An 18,712-nucleotide genomic window follows, 5' to 3' on the forward strand; every position below is an offset into this window, starting at 1 on the left:
TGAGGTGGTTTGAGGAACACAGGTTACTGAGGGAGTGTGAGTAACAGAGGGTACTGAGGGAGTTTGAGTAACACAGGGTACTGAGCGAGTGTAAGTAACACAGGGGACGGAGGGAGTGTGTGTAACACAGTGTACTGAGAGAATGTGAGTAGCACAGACTACTGAGGGATTGTGAGTAATACAGAGTACTGAGGGATTGTGAGTAACACATGGGACAGAGGGTGTGTGAGTAACACAGGGTCCTGAGGGAGTGTGAGTAACACAGGAGACTGAGGGTTTGTGAGTCACACTGGGGAGTGAGGTGGTTTGAGGAACAAAGGTTACTGAGGGAGTGTGAGTAACTGGCTACTGAAGGAGTTTAAGTAACACAGGGGACTGAGGGAGTGTGAGTAACACAGGATCCTGAGGGAGTGTGAGTAACACAGGGGACTGAGGGAGTCTGAGTAACACAGGGTACTGAGGGAGTGTGAGTAACACAAGGGACTGAGGGGTTGTGAGCAACACAGGATAATGAGGGTTTGTGAGTCACACAGGGTACTGAGGGACTGTGAGTAACACAGGGTACTGAGGGCATGTGAGTAACACAGGATACTGAGGGAGTGTTAGTAACACAGGGGACGGAGGGAGTGTGTGTAACACAGTGTACTGAGAGAGTGTGAGTAACAGAGACTACTGAGGGATTGTGAGTAATACAGAGTACTGAGGGATTGTGAGTAAGACATGGGACTGAGGGTGTGTGAGCAACACAGGGTCCTGAGAGAGTGTGATTAAGACAGGAGACTGAGGGAGTGTGAATAATACGGTACTGAGGAAGTGTGAGTTACACAGGGTACTGAGGGAGTGTGAGTAACACAGGGGACAGAGGGAGTGTGAGTAACACAGGGTACTGAGGGAGTGAGAGTAATACAGGGAAATGAGGGAGTGTGAGTAACACAGAGTACTGAGGGATTGTGAGTAACACAGGGTACTGAGGGAGTATGAGTAAAACAGGGTACTGAGGGAGTGTGAGTAACACGGTACTGAGGGAGTGTGAGTAACACAGGGTACTGATGGAGTGTGAGTAACACAGGGGACAGAGGGAGTGTGAGTAACACAGGGTACTGAGGGAGTATGAGTAACACAGGGTACTGAGGGAGTGTGAGTAACTCAGCGTACAGAGGGAGTGTGAGTAACACAGGGTACTGAGGGATTGTGAGTAACACAGGTTACAGAGGGAGTGTGAGTAACACAGGGTACAGAGGGAGTGTGAGTAACACAGGGTACAGAGGAAGTGTGGGTAACACAGGGTACAGAGGGAGTGTGAGTAACACAGGGGACAGAGGGAGTGTGAGTAACACAGGGTACTGAGGGAGTGAGAGTAATACAGGGAAATGAGGGAGTGTGAGTAACACAGAGTACTGAGGGATTGTGAGTAACACAGGGTACTGAGGGAGTATGAGTAAAACAGGGTATGAGGGAGTGTGAGTAACACGGTACTGAGGGAGTGTGAGTAACACAGGGTACTGATGGAGTGTGAGTAACACAGGGGACAGAGGGAGTGTGAGTAACACAGGGTACTGAGGGAGTATGAGTAACACAGGGTACTGAGGGAGTGTGAGTAACTCAGCGTACAGAGGGAGTGTGAGTAACACAGGGTACTGAGGGATTGTGAGTAACAGAGGTTACAGAGGGAGTGTGAGTAACACAGGGTACAGAGGGAGTGTGAGTAACACAGGGTACAGAGGGAGTGTGGGTAACACAGGCTACAGAGGGAGTGTGAGTAACACAGGGGACAGAGGGAGTGTGAGTAACACAGGGTACTGAGGGATTGTGAGTAACACAGGGGACAGAGGAAGTGTGAGTAACGCAGTGGACTGACGGAGTGTGAGTAACACAGCTTACTGAGGGAGTGTGAGTAACACAGGGTACTGAGGGAGTGTGAGTAACACAGGGTACTGAGGGAGTGTGAGTAACACAGGGTACTGAGGGTGTGTGAGTAACACAGGATACTGAAGGAGTGTGAGTAACACAGGGTACTGAGGGAGTGTGAGTAACACAGGGTACTGAGGGAGTGTGAGTAAAACAGGGTACTGAGGGAGTGTGAGTAACACAGGGTACTGAGGGAGTGTGAGTAACACAGGATACTGAGGGAGTGTGAGTAACACAGGGTACTGAGGGATTTTGAGTAACACAGGGTACTGAGGGAGTGTGAGTAACACAGGGCACTGAGGGAGTGTGAGTAACACAGGGGACTGAGGGAGTGTGAGTAACACAGGGCACTGAGGGAATGTGAGTAACACAGTGTACTGAGGGAATGTGAGTAACTCAGGGTACTGAGGAAATGTGAGTAACACGGGACTGAGGGAGTGTGAGTAACACAGGGTATTGAGGGAGTGTGAGTAACACATGCTACTGAGGGAGTGTGAGTAATACAGGTACTGAGGCAGTGTGAGTAACAAAAGGTACTGAGGGAGTGTGAGTAACACAGGGTACTGAGGGAGTGTGAGTAACACAGGGTACTGAGGGGGTGTGAGTAACACAGTGTACTGAGGGAGTGTGAGTAACACAGGGTACTGAGGGTTTGTGAGTAACACAGTGTACTGAGGGGGTGTTAGTAACACAGTGTACTGAGGGAGTGTGAGTAACACAGTGTACTGAGGAAGTGTGAGTAACACAGTGTACTGAGGGAGTGTGAGTAACACAGGGTACTGAGGGGATGTGAATAACAAAGGGTACTGAGGAGGTGTGAGTAACACAGTGTACTGAGGGAGTGTGAGTAACACAGTGTACTGAGGGAGTGTGAGTAACACAGTGTACTGAGGGAGTGTGAGTAACACAGGGTACTGAGGGAGTGTGAGTAACACAGGGTACTGAGGGAGTGTGAGTAACACAGGGTACTGAGGGAGTGTGAGTAACAAAGTGGACTGACGGAGTGTGAGTAACACAGCTTACTGAGGGAGTGTGAGTAACACAGGGTACTGAGGGAGTGTGAGTAACACAGGGTACTGAGGGAGTGTGAGTAACACAGGGTACTGAGGGTGTGTGAGTAACACAGGATACTGAAGGAGTGTGAGTAACACAGGGTACTGAGGGAGTGTGAGTAACACAGGGTACAGAGGGAGTGTGAGTAACACAGGGTACAGAGGGAGTGTGGGTAACACAGGGTACAGAGGGAGTGTGAGTAACACAGGGGACAGAGGGAGTGTGAGTAACACAGGGTACTGAGGGAGTGTGAGTAACACAGGGTACTGAGGGTGTGTGAGTAACACAGGATACTGAAGGAGTGTGAGTAACACAGGGTACTGAGGGAGTGTGAGTAACACAGGGTACTGAGGGAGTGTGAGTAAAACAGGGTACTGAGGGAGTGTGAGTAACACAGGGTACTGAGGGAGTGTGAGTAACACAGGATACTGAGGGAGTGTGAGTAACACAGGGTACTGAGGGATTTTGAGTAACACAGGGTACTGAGGGAGTGTGAGTAACACAGGGCACTGAGGGAGTGTGAGTAACACAGGGGACTGAGGGAGTGTGAGTAACACAGGGCACTGAGGGAATGTGAGTAACACAGTGTACTGAGGGAATGTGAGTAACTCAGGGTACTGAGGAAATGTGAGTAACACGGGACTGAGGGAGTGTGAGTAACACAGGGTATTGAGGGAGTGTGAGTAACACATGCTACTGAGGGAGTGTGAGTAATACAGGTACTGAGGCAATGTGAGTAACAAAAGGTACTGAGGGAGTGTGAGTAACACAGGGTACTGAGGGAGTGTGAGTAACACAGGGTACTGAGGGGGTGTGAGTAACACAGAGTACTGAGGGAGTGTGAGTAACACAGGGTACTGAGGGTTTGTGAGTAACACAGTGTACTGAGGGGGTGTTAGTAACACAGTGTACTGAGGGAGTGTGAGTAACACAGTGTACTGAGGAAGTGTGAGTAACACAGTGTACTGAGGGAGTGTGAGTAACACAGGGTACTGAGGGGATGTGAATAACAAAGGGTACTGAGGAGGTGTGAGTAACACAGTGTACTGAGGGAGTGTGAGTAACACAGTGTACTGAGGGAGTGTGAGTAACACAGTGTACTGAGGGAGTGTGAGTAACACAGGGTACTGAGGGAGTGTGAGTAACACAGGGTACTGAGGGAGTGTGAGTAACACAGGGTACTGAGGGAGTGTGAGTAACACAGGGCACTGAGGGAGTGTGATTAACACAGGGTATTGAGGGGGTGTGAGTAGCACAGAGTCCTGAGGGATTGTGAGTAACACAGAGTACTGAGGGATTGTGAGTAACACAGGGTATTGAGGGATTGTGTGTAACACAGGGTATTGAGGGATTGTGAGTAACACAGGGTCCTGAGGGAGTGTGAGTAACACAGGGTCCTGAGGGAGTGTGAGTAACACATGGGACAGAGGGAGTGTGAGTAACACAGGTTAATGAGGTGTTTGAGTAACACAAAGTCATGAGGGAGTGTGAGTAATACCGCGTACTGAGGGTGTGTGAGTAACAAAGGGGACTGAGGGCATGTGAGTAATACAGGACACTGAGGGAGTGTGAGTAACAGGATACTGAGGGAGTGTGAGTAACACAGGGTACTTAGGGAGTTTGAGTAACACAAGGTACTGAGGGAGTGTGAGTAACACAGGTTACTGAGGGATTGTGAGTAACACAGGGTACTGAGGGATTGTGTGTAGCACAGGATACTGAGGGATTGTAAGTAACAAAGGGTACTGAGGGAGTGTGAGTAGCACAGGGTACTGAGGGAGTGTGAGTAACACAGGGTACTGAGGGAGTGTGAGTAACACATGGGACAGAGGGAGTGTGAGTAACACAGGTTAATGAGGTGTTTGAGTAACACAAAGTCATGAGGGAGTGTGAGTAATACCGCGTACTGAGGGTGTGTGAGTAACAAAGGGGACTGAGGGCATGTGAGTAATACAGGACACTGAGGGAGTGTGAGTAACAGGATACTGAGGGAGTGTGAGTAACACAGGGTACTTAGGGAGTTTGAGTAACACAAGGTACTGAGGGAGTGTGAGTAACACAGGTTACTGAGGGATTGTGAGTAACACAGGGTACTGAGGGATTGTGTGTAGCACAGGATACTGAGGGATTGTAAGTAACAAAGGGTACTGAGGGAGTGTGAGTAGCACAGGGTACTGAGGGAGTGTGAGTAACACAGGGTACTGAGGGAGTGTGAGTAACACAGGGTACTGAGGGAGTGTGAGTAACACAGGGTCCTGAGGGAGTGTGAGTAACACAGGGGACTGAGGGGTTGTGAGTAACACAGGGTACTGGAGAGGTGTGAGTAACACAGGGTACTGAGGCATTATGAGTAACACAGGGTCATGAGGGTGTGTGAGTAACAGAGGGTACGGAGGGATTGTGAGTAACACAGGGGACTGAGGGTGTGAGTAACACAGGATCCTGAGGGAGTGTGCGTAACACAGGGGACTGAGGAAGTGTGAGTAACACAGGGTACTGAGGGAGTGTGAGTAACACAGGGGACTGAGGGTGTGTGAGTAACACAGTGTACTGAGGGCCTGTGAGTAATACAGTGTACTGAGGGAGCGTGAGTAACACAGGTTACTGAGAGAGTGTGAGTAACACAGGGTACTGAGGGAGTGTGAGTAACATAGGTTACTGAGGGAGTGTGAGTAACACAGGGTACTGACGGAGTGTGAGTAACAGAGGGTACTGAGGGAGTTTGAGTAACACAGGGTACTGAGGGAGTGTAAGTAACACGGACGGAGGGAGTGTGTGTAACACAGGGGACGGAGTGAGTGTCTGTAACACAGTGTACTGAGAAAGTGTGAGTAACACAGAATACTGAGGGATTGTGAGGAACACAGAGTACTGAGAGATTGTGAGTAACACATGGGACTGAGGGTATGTGAGTAACACAGGGTCCTGAGGGAGTGTGAGTAACACAGGAGACTGAGGGGTTGTGAGTCACACTGGGGACTGATGTGGTTTGAGTAACACAGGATACTGAGGGAGTGTGAGTAACAGAGGGTACTGAGAGAGTGTGAGTAACACAGAGTACTGAGGGATTGTGAGTAACACAGAGTAGTGAGGGATTGTGAGTAACACAGGGGACAGAGGGAGTGTGAGTAACACAGATTAATGAGGTGTGTGAGTAACACAGGGTAATGAGGGAGTGTGAGTAATACAGCGTACTGAGGGTGTGTGAGTAACACAGGGTACTGAGGGAGTGTAAGTAACACAGGGGACTGAGGGCACGTGAGTAATACAGGACACTGAGGGAGTGTGAGTAACAGGGTACTGAGGGAGTGTGAGTAACACAGGGTCCTGAGGGAGTGTGAGAAACACAGGGTACTGAGGGAGTGTGAGTAACACAGGGTACTGAGGGATTGTGAGTAACACAGGGTACTGAGGGATTGTGAGTAGCACAGGATACTGAGGGATTGTAAGTAACAAAGGGTACTGAGGGAGTGTGAGTAGCACAGGGTACTGAGGGAGTGTGAGTAACACAGGTTACTGAGGGAGTGTGAGTAACACAGGGTACTAAGGGAGTGTGAAAAACACAGGGTCCTGAGGGAGTGTGAGTAACACAGGGGACTGAGGGGTTGTGAGCAACACAGGTTATGGAGAGGTGTGAGTAACACAGGGTACTGAGTGATTATGAGTAACACAGGGTCATGAGGGAGTGTGAGTAACAGAGGGTACGGATGGATTGTGAGTAACACAGGGGACTGAGGGTGTGTGAGTAACACAGGGGCCTGTGGGAGTGTGAGTAACACAGGGGACTGAGGGAGTGTGAGTAACACAGTGTACTGAGGGAGTGTGAGTAACACAGGGGACTGAGGGTGTGTGAGTAACACAGTGTACTGAGGGCATGTGAGTAATACAGAGTACTGAGGGAGTGTGAGTAACACAGGGTACTGAGAGAGTGTGAGTAACACAGGGTACTGAGGGAGTGTGAGTAACTGGCTACTGAAGGAGTGTGAGTACCACAGGGTTCTGAGGCTGTGTGAGTAAAACAGGGTACTAAGGGAGTGTGAGTAACACAGGATACTGAGGGAGTGTGAGTAACACAGGGTACTGAGGGCATGTGTGTAACACAGGATACTGAGGGAGTGTGAGTAACACAGGGTACTGAGGGAGTGTGAATAACACGGTACTGAGGAAGTGTGAGTAACACAGGTTGCTGAGGGTGTGTGAGTAACAGAGGGTACTGAGGGTGTGTGAGTAACACAGGGGACTGAGGGGCTGTGAGTCACACTGGGGACTGAGGTGGTTTGAGTAACACAGGGTACTGAGGGAGTGTGAGTAACAGAGGGTACTGAGGGAGTTTGAGAAACACAGGGTACTGAGGGAGTGTAAGTAACACAGAGGACGGAGGGAGTGTGTGTAACACAGTGTACTGAGAGAGTGTGAGTAACACAGAGTACTGAGGGATTGTGAGTAACACAGAGTACTGAGGGATTGTGAGTAACACAGGGACTGAGGGCGTGTGAGTAACACAGGGTACTGAGGGAGTGTGAGTAATACAGGTACTGAGGCAGTGTGAGTAACAAAAGGTACTGAGGGAGTGTGAGTAACACAGGGTACTGAGGGAGTGTGAGTAACACAGGGTACTGAGGGGGTGTGAGTAACACAGAGTACTGAGGGAGTGTGAGTAACACAGGGTACTGAGGATTTGTTCATAACACAGTGTACTGAGGGGGTGTTAGTAACACAGTGTACTGAGGGAGTGTGAGTAACACAGTGTACTGAGGAAGTGTGAGTAACACAGTGTACTGAGGGAGTGTGAGTAACACAGGGTACTGAGGGGATGTGAATAACAAAGGGTACTGAGGAGGTGTGAGTAACACAGTGTACTGAGGGAGTGTGAGTAACACAGTGTACTGAGGGAGTGTGAGTAACACTGTGTACTGAGGGAGTGTGAGTAACACAGGGTACTGAGGGAGTGTGAGTAACACAGGGTACTGAGGGAGTGTGAGTAACACAGGGTACTGAGGGAGTGTGAGTAACACAGGGCACTGAAGGAGTGTGATTAACACAGGGTATTGAGGGGGTGTGAGTAGCACAGAGTCCTGAGGGATTGTGAGTAACACAGAGTACTGAGGGATTGTGAGTAACACAGGGTATTGAGGGATTGTGTGTAACACAGGGTATTGAGGGATTGTGAGTAACACAGGGTACTGAGGGAGTGTGAGTAGCACAGGGTACTGAGGGAGTGTGAGTAACACAGGGTACTGAGTGAGTGTGAGTAACACAGGGTACTGAGGGAGTGTGAGTAACACAGGGTCCTGAGGGAGTGTGAGTAACACAGGGGACTGAGGGGTTGTGAGTAACAGGGTACTGGAGAGGTGTGAGTAACACAGGGTACTGAGGCATTATGAGAAACACAGGGTCATGAGGGTGTGTGAGTAACAGAGGGTACGGAGGGATTGTGAGTAACACAGGGGACGGAGGGTGTGAGTAACACAGGATCCTGAGGGAGTGTGCGTAACACAGGGGACTGAGGAAGTGTGAGTAACACAGGGTACTGAGGGAGTGTGAGTAACACAGGGGACTGAGGGTGTGTGAGTAACACAGTGTACTGAGGGCCTGTGAGTAATACAGTGTACTGAGGGAGCGTGAGTAACACAGGTTTCTGAGTGAGTGTGAGTAACACAGGGTACTGAGGGAGTGTGAGTAACATAGGTTACTGAGGGAGTGTGAGTAACACAGGGTACTGACGGAGTGTGAGTAACAAAGGGTACTGAGGGAGTTTGAGTAACACAGGGTACTGAGGGAGTGAAAGTAACACGGACGGAGGGAGTGTGTGTAACACAGGGGACGGAGTGACTGTCTGTAACACAGTGTACTGAGAGAGTGTGAGTAACACAGACTACTGAGGGATTGTGAGTAACACAGGAGACTGAGGGGTTGTGAGTCACACTGGGGACTGATGTGGTTTGAGTAACACAGGATACTGAGGGAGTGTGAGTAACAGAGGGTACTGAGAGAGTGTGAGTAACACAGATTACTGAGGGATTGTGAGTAACACAGAGTACTGAGGGATTGTGAGTAACACAGGGGACAGAGGGAGTGTGAGTAACACAGATTAATGAGGTGTGTGAGTAACACAGGGTAATGAGGGAGTGTGAGTAATACAGCGTACTGAGGGTGTGTGAGTAACACAGGGTACTGAGGGAGTGTAAGTAACACAGGGGACTGAGGGCACGTGAGTAATACAGGACACTGAGGGAGTGTGAGTAACAGGGTACTGAGGGAGTGTGAGTAACACAGGGTCCTGAGGGAGTGTGAGAAACACAGGGTACTGAGGGAGTGTGAGTAACACAGGGTACTGAGGGATTGTGAGTAACACAGGGTACTGAGGGATTGTGAGTAGCACAGGATACTGAGGGATTGTAGGTAACAAAGGGTACTGAGGGAGTGTGAGTAGCACAGGGTACTGAGGGAGTGTGAGTAACACAGGTTACTGAGGGAGTGTGAGTAACACAGGGTACTAAGGGAGTGTGAAAAACACAGGGTCCTGAGGGAGTGTGAGTAACACAGGGGACTGAGGGGTTGTGAGCAACACAGGGTATGGAGAGGTGTGAGTAACACAGGGTACTGAGTGATTATGAGTAACACAGGGTCATGAGGGAGTGTGAGTAACAGAGGGTACGGATGGATTGTGAGTAACACAGGGGACTGAGGGTGTGTGAGTAACACAGGGGCCTGTGGGAGTGTGAGTAACACAGGGGACTGAGGGAGTGTGAGTACCACAGGGTTCTGAGGCTGTGTGAGTAAAACAGGGTACTAAGGGAGTGTGAGTAACACAGGATACTGAGGGAGTGTGAGTAACACAGGGTACTGAGGGCATGTGTGTAACACAGGATACTGAGGGAGTGTGAGTAACACAGGGTACTGAGGGAGTGTGAATAACACGGTACTGAGGATGTGTGAGTAACACAGGTTGCTGAGGGTGTGTGAGTAACAGAGGGTACTGAGGGTGTGTGAGTAACACAGGGGACTGAGGGGTTGTGAGTCACACTGGGGACTGAGGTGGTTTGAGTAACACAGGGTACTGAGGGAGTGTGAGTAACAGAGGGTACTGAGGGAGTTTGAGTAACACAGGGTACTGAGGGAGTGTAAGTAACACAGAGGACGGAGGGAGTGTGTGTAACACAGTGTACTGAGAGAGTGTGAGTAACACAGAGTACTGAGGGATTGTGAGTAACACCGAGTACTGAGGGATTGTGAGTAACACAGGGACTGAGGGAGTGTGAGTAACACAGGGTACTGAGGGAGTGTGAGTAACAAAGTGGACTGAGGGAGTGTGATTAACACAGGGTACTGAGGGAGTGTGAGTAAAAGAGGTTGCTGAGGTAGTGTGAGTAACGCAGGGTACTGAGGGAGTGTGAGTAACATAGGGTACTGATGAGTTTGAATAACATAGGGTACTGAGGGAGTTTGAGTAACACAGGGTACCGAGGGATTGTGAGTAACACATGGGACTGAGGGTGTGTGAGCAACACAGGGTCCTGAGGGAGTGTGAGTAACACAGGAGACTGAGGGGTTGCGAGTCACACTGGGGACTGAGGTGGTTTGAGGAACACAGGGTACTGAGGGTGTGTGAGTAACACAGGGGACTGAGGGAGTGTGAATAACACAGGATCCTGAGGGAGTGTGAGTAACACAGGGGACGGAGGGAGTGTGTGTAACACAGTGTACTGAGAGAGTGTGAGTAACACAGACTACTGAGGGATTGTGAGTAACACAGATTACTGAGGGATTGTGAGTAACACATGGGACTGAGGGTGTTTGATTAACACAGGGTCCTGAGGGAGTGTGAGTAACACAGGAGACTGAGGGATTGTGAGTCACACTGGGGACTGAGGAGGTTTGAGGAACACAGGGTACTGACGGAGTGTGAGTAACTGGCTACTGAAGGAGTGTGAGTAACACAGGGGACTGAGGGAGTGTGAGTAACACAGGATCCTGAGGGAGTTGAGTAACACAGGGGACCGAGGGAGTCTGAGTAACACAGGGTACTGAGGGAATGTGAGTAACACAGGGGACTGAGGGGTTGTGAGCAACACAGGATAATGAGGGTTTGTGAGTCACACAGGGTACTGAGGGAGTGTGAGTAACACAGGCTACTGAGGGCATGTGAGTAACACAGCATACTGAGGGAGTGTGAGTAACACAGGGTACTGAGGGAGTGTGAGTAACACAGTGGAAGAAGGGAGTGTGTGTAACACAGTGTACTGAGAGAGTGTGAGTAACACAGAGTCCTGAGGGATTGTGAGTAAAACAGAGTACTGAGGGATTGTGAGTAACATAGGGTACTGAGGGATTGTGAGTAACACAGCGTATTGAGGGATTGTGAGTAACACAGGGTCCTGAGGGAGTGTGAGTAACACAGGGTCCTGAGGGAGTGTGAGTAACACATGGGACAGAGGGAGTGTGAGTAACACAGGTTAATGAGGTGTGTGAGTAACACAGGGTCATGAGGGAGTGTGAGTAATACCGCGTACTGAGTATGTGTGTGTAACACAGGGTACTGAGGGAGTGTAAGTAACACAGGCGACTGAGGGCATGTGAGTAATACAGGACACTGAGGGAGTGTGAGTAACAGGGTACTGAGGGAGTGTGAGTAACACAAGGTACTGAGGGAGTGTGAGTAACACAGGTTACTGAGGGATTGTGAGTAACACAGGGTACTGAGGGATTGTGTGTAGCACAGGATACTGAGGGATTGTAAGTAACAAAGGGTACTGAGGGAGTGTGAGTAGCACAGGGTACTGAGGGAGTGCGAGTAACACAGGGTACTGAGGGAGAGTGAGTAACACAGGGTACTGAGGGAGTGTGAGTAACACAGGGTCCTGAGGGAGTGTGAGTAACACAGGGGACTGAGGGGCTGTGAGTAACACAGGGTACTGGAGAGATGTGAGTAACACAGGGTACTGAGGCATTATGAGTAACACAGGGTCATGAGGGTGTGTGAGTAACAGAGGGTACGGAGGGATTGTGAGTAACACAGGGGACTGAGGGTGTGAGTAACACAGGGTCCTGAGAGAGTGTGAGTAACACAGGGGACTGAGGAAGTGTGAGTAACACAGGGTACTGAGGGAGTGTGAGTAACACAGGGGACTGAGGGTGTGTGAGTAACACAGTGTACTGAGGGCCTGTGAGTAATACAGTGTACTGAGGGAGCGTGAGTAACACAGGTTACTGAGAGAGTGTGAGTAACACAGGGTACTGAGGGAGTGTGAGTAACATAGGTTACTGAGGAAGTGTGAGTAACACAGGGTACTGAGGGAGTGTGAGTAACAGAGGGTACTGAGGGAGTTTGAGTAACACAGTGTACTGAGGGAGTGTAAGTAACACGGGACGGAGGGAGTGTGTGTAACACAGTGTACTGAGAGAGTGTGAGTAACACAGAGTACTGAGGGATTGTGAGTAACACAGAGTACTGAGGGATTGTGAGTAACACAGGGTACTGAGGGAGTGTGAGTAACACAGGGTACTGAGGGAGTGTGAGTAACACAGTGGACTGAGGGAGTGTGAGTAACACAGGGTACTGAGGGAGTGTGAGTAAAAGAGGTTACTGAGGTAGTGTGAGTAACGCAGGGTACTGAGGGAGTGTGAGTAACATAGGGTCCTGAGGAGTTTGAGTAACATAGGGTACTGAGGGAGTTTGAGTAACACAGGGTACCGACGGATTGTGAGTAACACATGGGGCTGAGGGTGTGTGAGTAACACAGGGTCCTGAGGGAGTGTGAGTAACACAGGAGACTGAGGGGTTGTGAGTCACACTGGGGACTGAGGTGGTTTGAGGAACACAGGGTATTGAGGGAGTGTGAGTAATAGAGGGTACTGAGGGAGTTTGAGTAACACAGGGTACTGAGGGATTGTGAGTAACACATGGGACTGAGGGTGTGTCAGTAACACAGGGTCCTGAGGGAGTGTGAGTAACACAGGAGACTGAGGGGTTGTGAGTCACACTGGGGAGTGAGATGGTTTGAGGAACACAGGGTACTGAGGGAGTGTGAGTAACTGGCTACTGAAGGAGTGTGAGTAACACAGGGGACTGAGGGAGTGTGAGTAACACAGGATCCTGAGGGAGTGTGAGTAACACAGGGGACCGAGGGAGTCTGAGTAACACAGGGTACTGAGGGAGTGTGAGTAACACAGGGGACTAAGGGGTTGTGAGCAACACAGGATAATGAGGGTTTGTGAGTCACACAGGGTATTGAGGGCGTGTGAGTAACACAGGGTACTGAGAGAGTGTGAGTAACACAGGGTCCTGAGGGCATGTGAGTAACACAGTATACTGAGGGAGTGTGAGTAACACAGGGTACTGAGGGAGTGTGAATAATACGGTACTGAGGAAGTGTGAGTAACACGGTGCTGAGGGTGTGTGAGTAACAGAGGGTACTGAGGGTGTGTGAGTAACACAGGAGACTGAGGGGTTGTGAGTCACACTGGGGACTGAGGTGGGTTGAGTAACACAGGGTACTGAGGGAATGTGAGTAACAGAGGGTACTGAGAGAGTGTGAGTAACACAGAGTACTGAGGGATTGTGAGTAACACAGAGTACTGAGGGATTGTGAGCAACACAGGGGACAGAGGGAGTGTGAGTAACACAGGTTAATGAGGTGTGTGAGTAACACAGGGTAATGAGGGAGTGTGAGTAATACAGCGTACTGAGGGTGTGTGAGTAACACAGGGTACTGAGGGAGTGTAAGTAACACAGGGGACTGAGGGCATGTGAGTAATACAGGACACTGAGGGAGTGTGAGTAACAGGGTACTGAGGGAGTGTGAGTAACACAGGGTACTGAGGGAGTGTGAATAACACAGGGTACTGAGGGAGAGTAAGTAACACAGGGGACGGAGGGAGTGTGTGTAACACAGTGTACTGAGAGAGTGTGAGTAACAGAGTACTGAGGGATTGTGAGTAACACAGAGTACTGAGGGATTGTGAGTAACACAGGGACTGAAGGAGTGTGAGTAACACAGGGTACTGAGGGAGTGTGAGTAACAAAGTGGACTGAGGGAGTGTGAGTAACACAGGGTACTGAGGGAGTGTGAGTAAAAGAGGTTACTGAGGTAGTGTGAATAACGCAGGGTACTGAGGGAGTGTGAGTAACATAGGGTACTGAGGAGTTTGAGTGACATAGGGTACTGAGGGAGTTTGAGTAACACAGGGTACCCAGGGATTGTGAGTAACACATGGGACTGAGGGTGTGTGAGTAACACAGGGACCTGAGGGAGTGTGAGTAACACAGGAGACTGAGGGGTTGCGAGTCACACTGGGGACTGAGGTGGTTTGAGGAACACAGGGTACTGAGGGAGTGTGATTAACACAGGGGACTGAGGAAGTGTGAGTAACACAGGATCCTGAGGGAGTGTGAGTAACACAGAGGACGGAGGGAGTGTGTGTAACACAGTGTACTGAGAGAGTGTGAGTAACACAGACTACTGAGTGATTGTGAGTGACACAGAGTACTGAGAGATTGTGAGTAACACATGGGACTGAGGGTGTGTGAGTAACACAGGGTCCTGAGGGAGTGTGAGTAACACAGGAGACTGAGGGGTTGTGAGTCACACTGGGGACTGAGGTGGTTTGAGTAACACAGGATACTGAGGGAGTGTGAGTAACAGAGGGTACTGAGAGAATGTGAGTAACACAGAGTACTGAGGGATTGTGAGTAACACAGGGTAATGAGGGAGTGTGAGTAATACAGCGTACTGAGGGTGTGTGAGTAACACAGGGTACTGAGGGAGTGTAAGTAACACAGGGGACTGAGGGCATGTGAGTAACACAGTATACTGAAGGAGTGTGAGTAACACAGGGTACTGAGGGAGTGTGAATAATACGGTACTGAGGAAGTGTGAGTAACACGGTGCTGAGGGTGTGTGAGTAACAGAGGGTACTGAGGGTGTGTGAGTAACACAGGAGACTGAGGGGTTGTGAGTCACACTGGGGACTGAGGTGGGTTGAGTAACACAGGGTACTGAGGGAGTGTGAGTAACAGAGGGTACTGAGAGAGTGTGAGTAACACAGAGTACTGAGGGATTGTGAGTAACACAGAGTACTGAGGGATTGTGAGTAACACAGGCGACAGAGGGAGTGTGAGTAACACAGGTTAATGAGGTGTGTGTGTAAAACAGGGTAATGAGCGAGTATGAGTAATACAGCGTACTGACGGTGTGTGAGTAACACAGGGTACTGAGGGAGTATAAGTAACACAGGGGACTGAGGGCATGTGAGTAATACAGGACACTGAGGGAGTGTGAGTAACAGGGTACTGAGGGAGTGTGAGTAACACAGGGTACTGAGGGAGTATGAGTAACACAGGGTACTGAGGGAGTGTAAGTAACACAGGGGACGGAGGGAGTGTGTGTAACACAGTGTACTGAGAGAGTGTGAGTAACACAGAGTACTGAGGGATTGTGAGTAACACAGGGACCGAGGGAGTGTGAGTAACACAGGGTACTGAGGGAGTGTGAGTAACAAAGTGGACTGAGGGAGTGTGAGTAACACAGGGTACTGAGGGAGTGTGAGTAAAAGAGGTTGCTGAGGTAGTGTGAGTAACGCAGGGTACTGAGGGAGTGTGAGTAACATAGGGTACTGAGGAGTTTGAGTGACATAGGGTACTGAGGGAGTTTGAGTAACACAGGGTACCGAGGGATTGTGAGTAACACATGGGACTGAGGGTGTGTGAGTAAAACAGGGTCCTGAGGGAGTGTGAGTAACACAGGAGCCTGAGGGGTTGCGAGTCACACTGGGGACTGAGGTGGTTTGAGGAACACAGGGTACTGAGGGAGTTTGAGTAACACAGGGGACTGAGGAAGTGTGAGTAACACAGGATCCTGAGGGAGTGTGAGTAACACAGGGGACGGAGGGAGTGTGTGTAACACAGTGTACTGAGAGAGTGTGAGTAACACAGACTACTGAGTGATTGTGAGTGACACAAAGTACTGAGAGATTGTGAGTAACACATGGGATTGAGGGTGTGTGAGTAACACAGGGTCCTGAGGGAGTGTGAGTAACACAGGAGACTGAGGGGTTGTGAGTCACACTGGGGACTGAGGTGGTTTGAGTAACACAGGATACTGAGGGAGTGTGAGTAACAGAGGGTACTGAGAGAGTGTGAGTAACACAGAGTACTGAGGGATTGTGAGTAACACAGGGTAATGAGGGAGTGTGAGTAATACAGCGTACTGAGGGTGTGTGAGTAACACAGGGTACTGAGGGAGTGTAAGTAACACAGGGGACTGAGGGCATGTGAGTAATACAGGACACTGAGGGAGTGTGAGTAACACAGGGTACTGAGGGATTCTGAGTAACACAGGGTACTGAGGGATTGTGAGTAGCACAGGATACTGAGGGATTGTAAGTAACAAAGGGTACTGAGGGAGTGTGAGTAGCACAGGGTACTGAGGGAGTGTGAGTAGCACAGGTTACTGAGGGAGTGTGAGTAACACAGGGTACTGAGGGAGTGTGAGTAACACAGGGTCCTGAGGGAGTGTGAGTAACACAGGGGACTGAGGGGTTGTGAGCAACACAGGGTACTGGAGAGATGTGAGTAGCACAGGGTACTGAGGGATTATGAGTAACACAGGGCCATGAGGGACTGTGAGTAACAGAGGGTACGGATGGATTGTGAGTAACACAGGGGACTGAGGGTGTGTGAGTAACAAAGGGTCCTGTGGGAGTGTGAGTAACACAGGGGACTGAGGGAGTGTGAGTAACACAGTGTACTGAGGGAGTGTGAGTAACACAGGGGACTGAGGGTGTGTGAGTAACACAGTGTACTGAGGGCATGTGAGTAATACAGAGTACTGAGGGAGCGTGAGTAACACAGGGTACTGAGAGAGTGTGAGTAACACAGGGTACTGAGGGAGTGTGAGTAACTGGCTACTGAAGGAATGTGAGTACCACAGGGTTCTGAGGCTGTGTGAGTAAAACAGGGTACTAAGGGAGTGTGAGTAACACAGGATACTGAGGGAGTGTGAGTAACACAGGGTACTGAGGGCATGTGTGTAACACAGGATACTGAGGGAGTGTGAGTAACACAGGGTACTGAGGGAGTGTGAATAACACGGTACTGAGGAAGTGTGAGTAACACAGGGTGCTGAGGGTGTGTGAGTAACAGAGGGTACTGAGCGTGTGTGAGTAACACAGGAGACTGAGGGGTTGTGAGTTACACTGGGGACTGAGGTGGTTTGAGTAACACAGGGTACTGAGGGAGTGTGAGTAACAGAGGGTACTGATGGAGTTTGAGTAACACAGGATACTGAGGGAGTGAAAGTAACACAGAGGACGGAGGGAGTGTGTGTAACACAGTGTACTGAGAGAGTGTGAGTAACACAGAGTACTGAGGGTTTGTGAGTAACACAGAGTACTGAGGGATTGTGAGTAACACAGGGACTGAGGGAGTGTGAGTAACACAGGGTACTGAGGGAGTGTGAGTAACAAAGTGGACTGAGGGAGTGTGAGTAACACAGGGTACTGAGGGAGTGTGAGTAAAAAAGGTTGCTGAGGTAGTGTGAGTAACGCAGGGTACTGAGGGAGTGTGAGTAACATAGGGTACTGAGGAGTTTGAGTAACATAGGGTACTGAGGAAGTTTGAGTAACACAGGGTACCGAGGGATTGTGAGTAACACATGGGACTGAGGGTGTGTGAGAAACACAGGGTCCTGAGGGAGTGTGAGTAACACAGGAGACTGAGGGGTTGCGAGTCACACTGGGGACTGAGGTGGTTTGAGGAACACAGGGTACTGAGGGAGTGTGAGTAACTGGCTACTGAAGGAGTGTGAGTAACACAGGGGACTGAGGGAGTGTGAGTAACACAAGATCCTGAGGGAGTGTGAGTAACACAGGGAACCGAGGGAGTCTGAGTAACACAGGCTACTGAGGGAGTGTGAGTAACACAGGGGACTGAGGGAGTGTGAATAACACAGGATCCTGAGGGAGTGTAAGTAACACAGGGGACGGAGGGAGTGTGTGTAACACAGTGTACTGAGAGAGTGTGAGTAACACAGACTACTGAGGGATTGTGAGTAACACAGATTACTGAGGGATTGTGAGTAACACATGGGACTGAGGGTGTTTGAGTAACACAGGATCCTGAGGGAGTGTGAGTAACACAGGAGACTGAGGGGTTGTGAGTCACACTGGGGAGTGAGGTGGTTTGAGGAACACAGGGTACTGAGGGAGTGTGAGTAACTGGCTACTGAAGGAGTGTGAGTAACACAGGGGACTGAGGGAGTGTGAGTAACACAAGATCCTGAGGGAGTGTGAGTAACACAGGGGACCGAGGGAGTCTGAGTAACACAGGGTACTGAGGGAGTGTGAGTAACACAGGGGACGAAGGGGTTGTGAGCAACACAGGATAATGAGGGTTTGTGAGTCACACAGGGTACTGAGGGAGTGTGAGTAACACAGGGTACTGAGAGAGTGTGAGTAACACAGGGTCCTGAGGGCATGTGAGTAACACAGTATACTGAGGGAGTGTGAGTAACACAGGGTACTGAGGGAGTGTGAATAATACGGTACTGAGGAAGTGTGAGTAAAACGGTGCTGAGGGTGTGTGAGTAACAGAGGGTACTGAGGGTGTGTGAGTAACACAGGAGACTGAGGGGTTGTGAGTCACACTGGGGACTGAGGTGGGTTGAGTAACACAGGGTACTGAGGGAGTGTGAGTAACAGAGGGTACTGAGAGAGTGTGAGTAACACAGAGTACTGAGGGATTGTGAGTAAC

The sequence above is a fragment of the Pristiophorus japonicus genome, chromosome 23 (assembly GCF_044704955.1).
Source record: "Pristiophorus japonicus isolate sPriJap1 chromosome 23, sPriJap1.hap1, whole genome shotgun sequence".
NCBI lineage: Eukaryota > Metazoa > Chordata > Chondrichthyes > Pristiophoridae > Pristiophorus > Pristiophorus japonicus.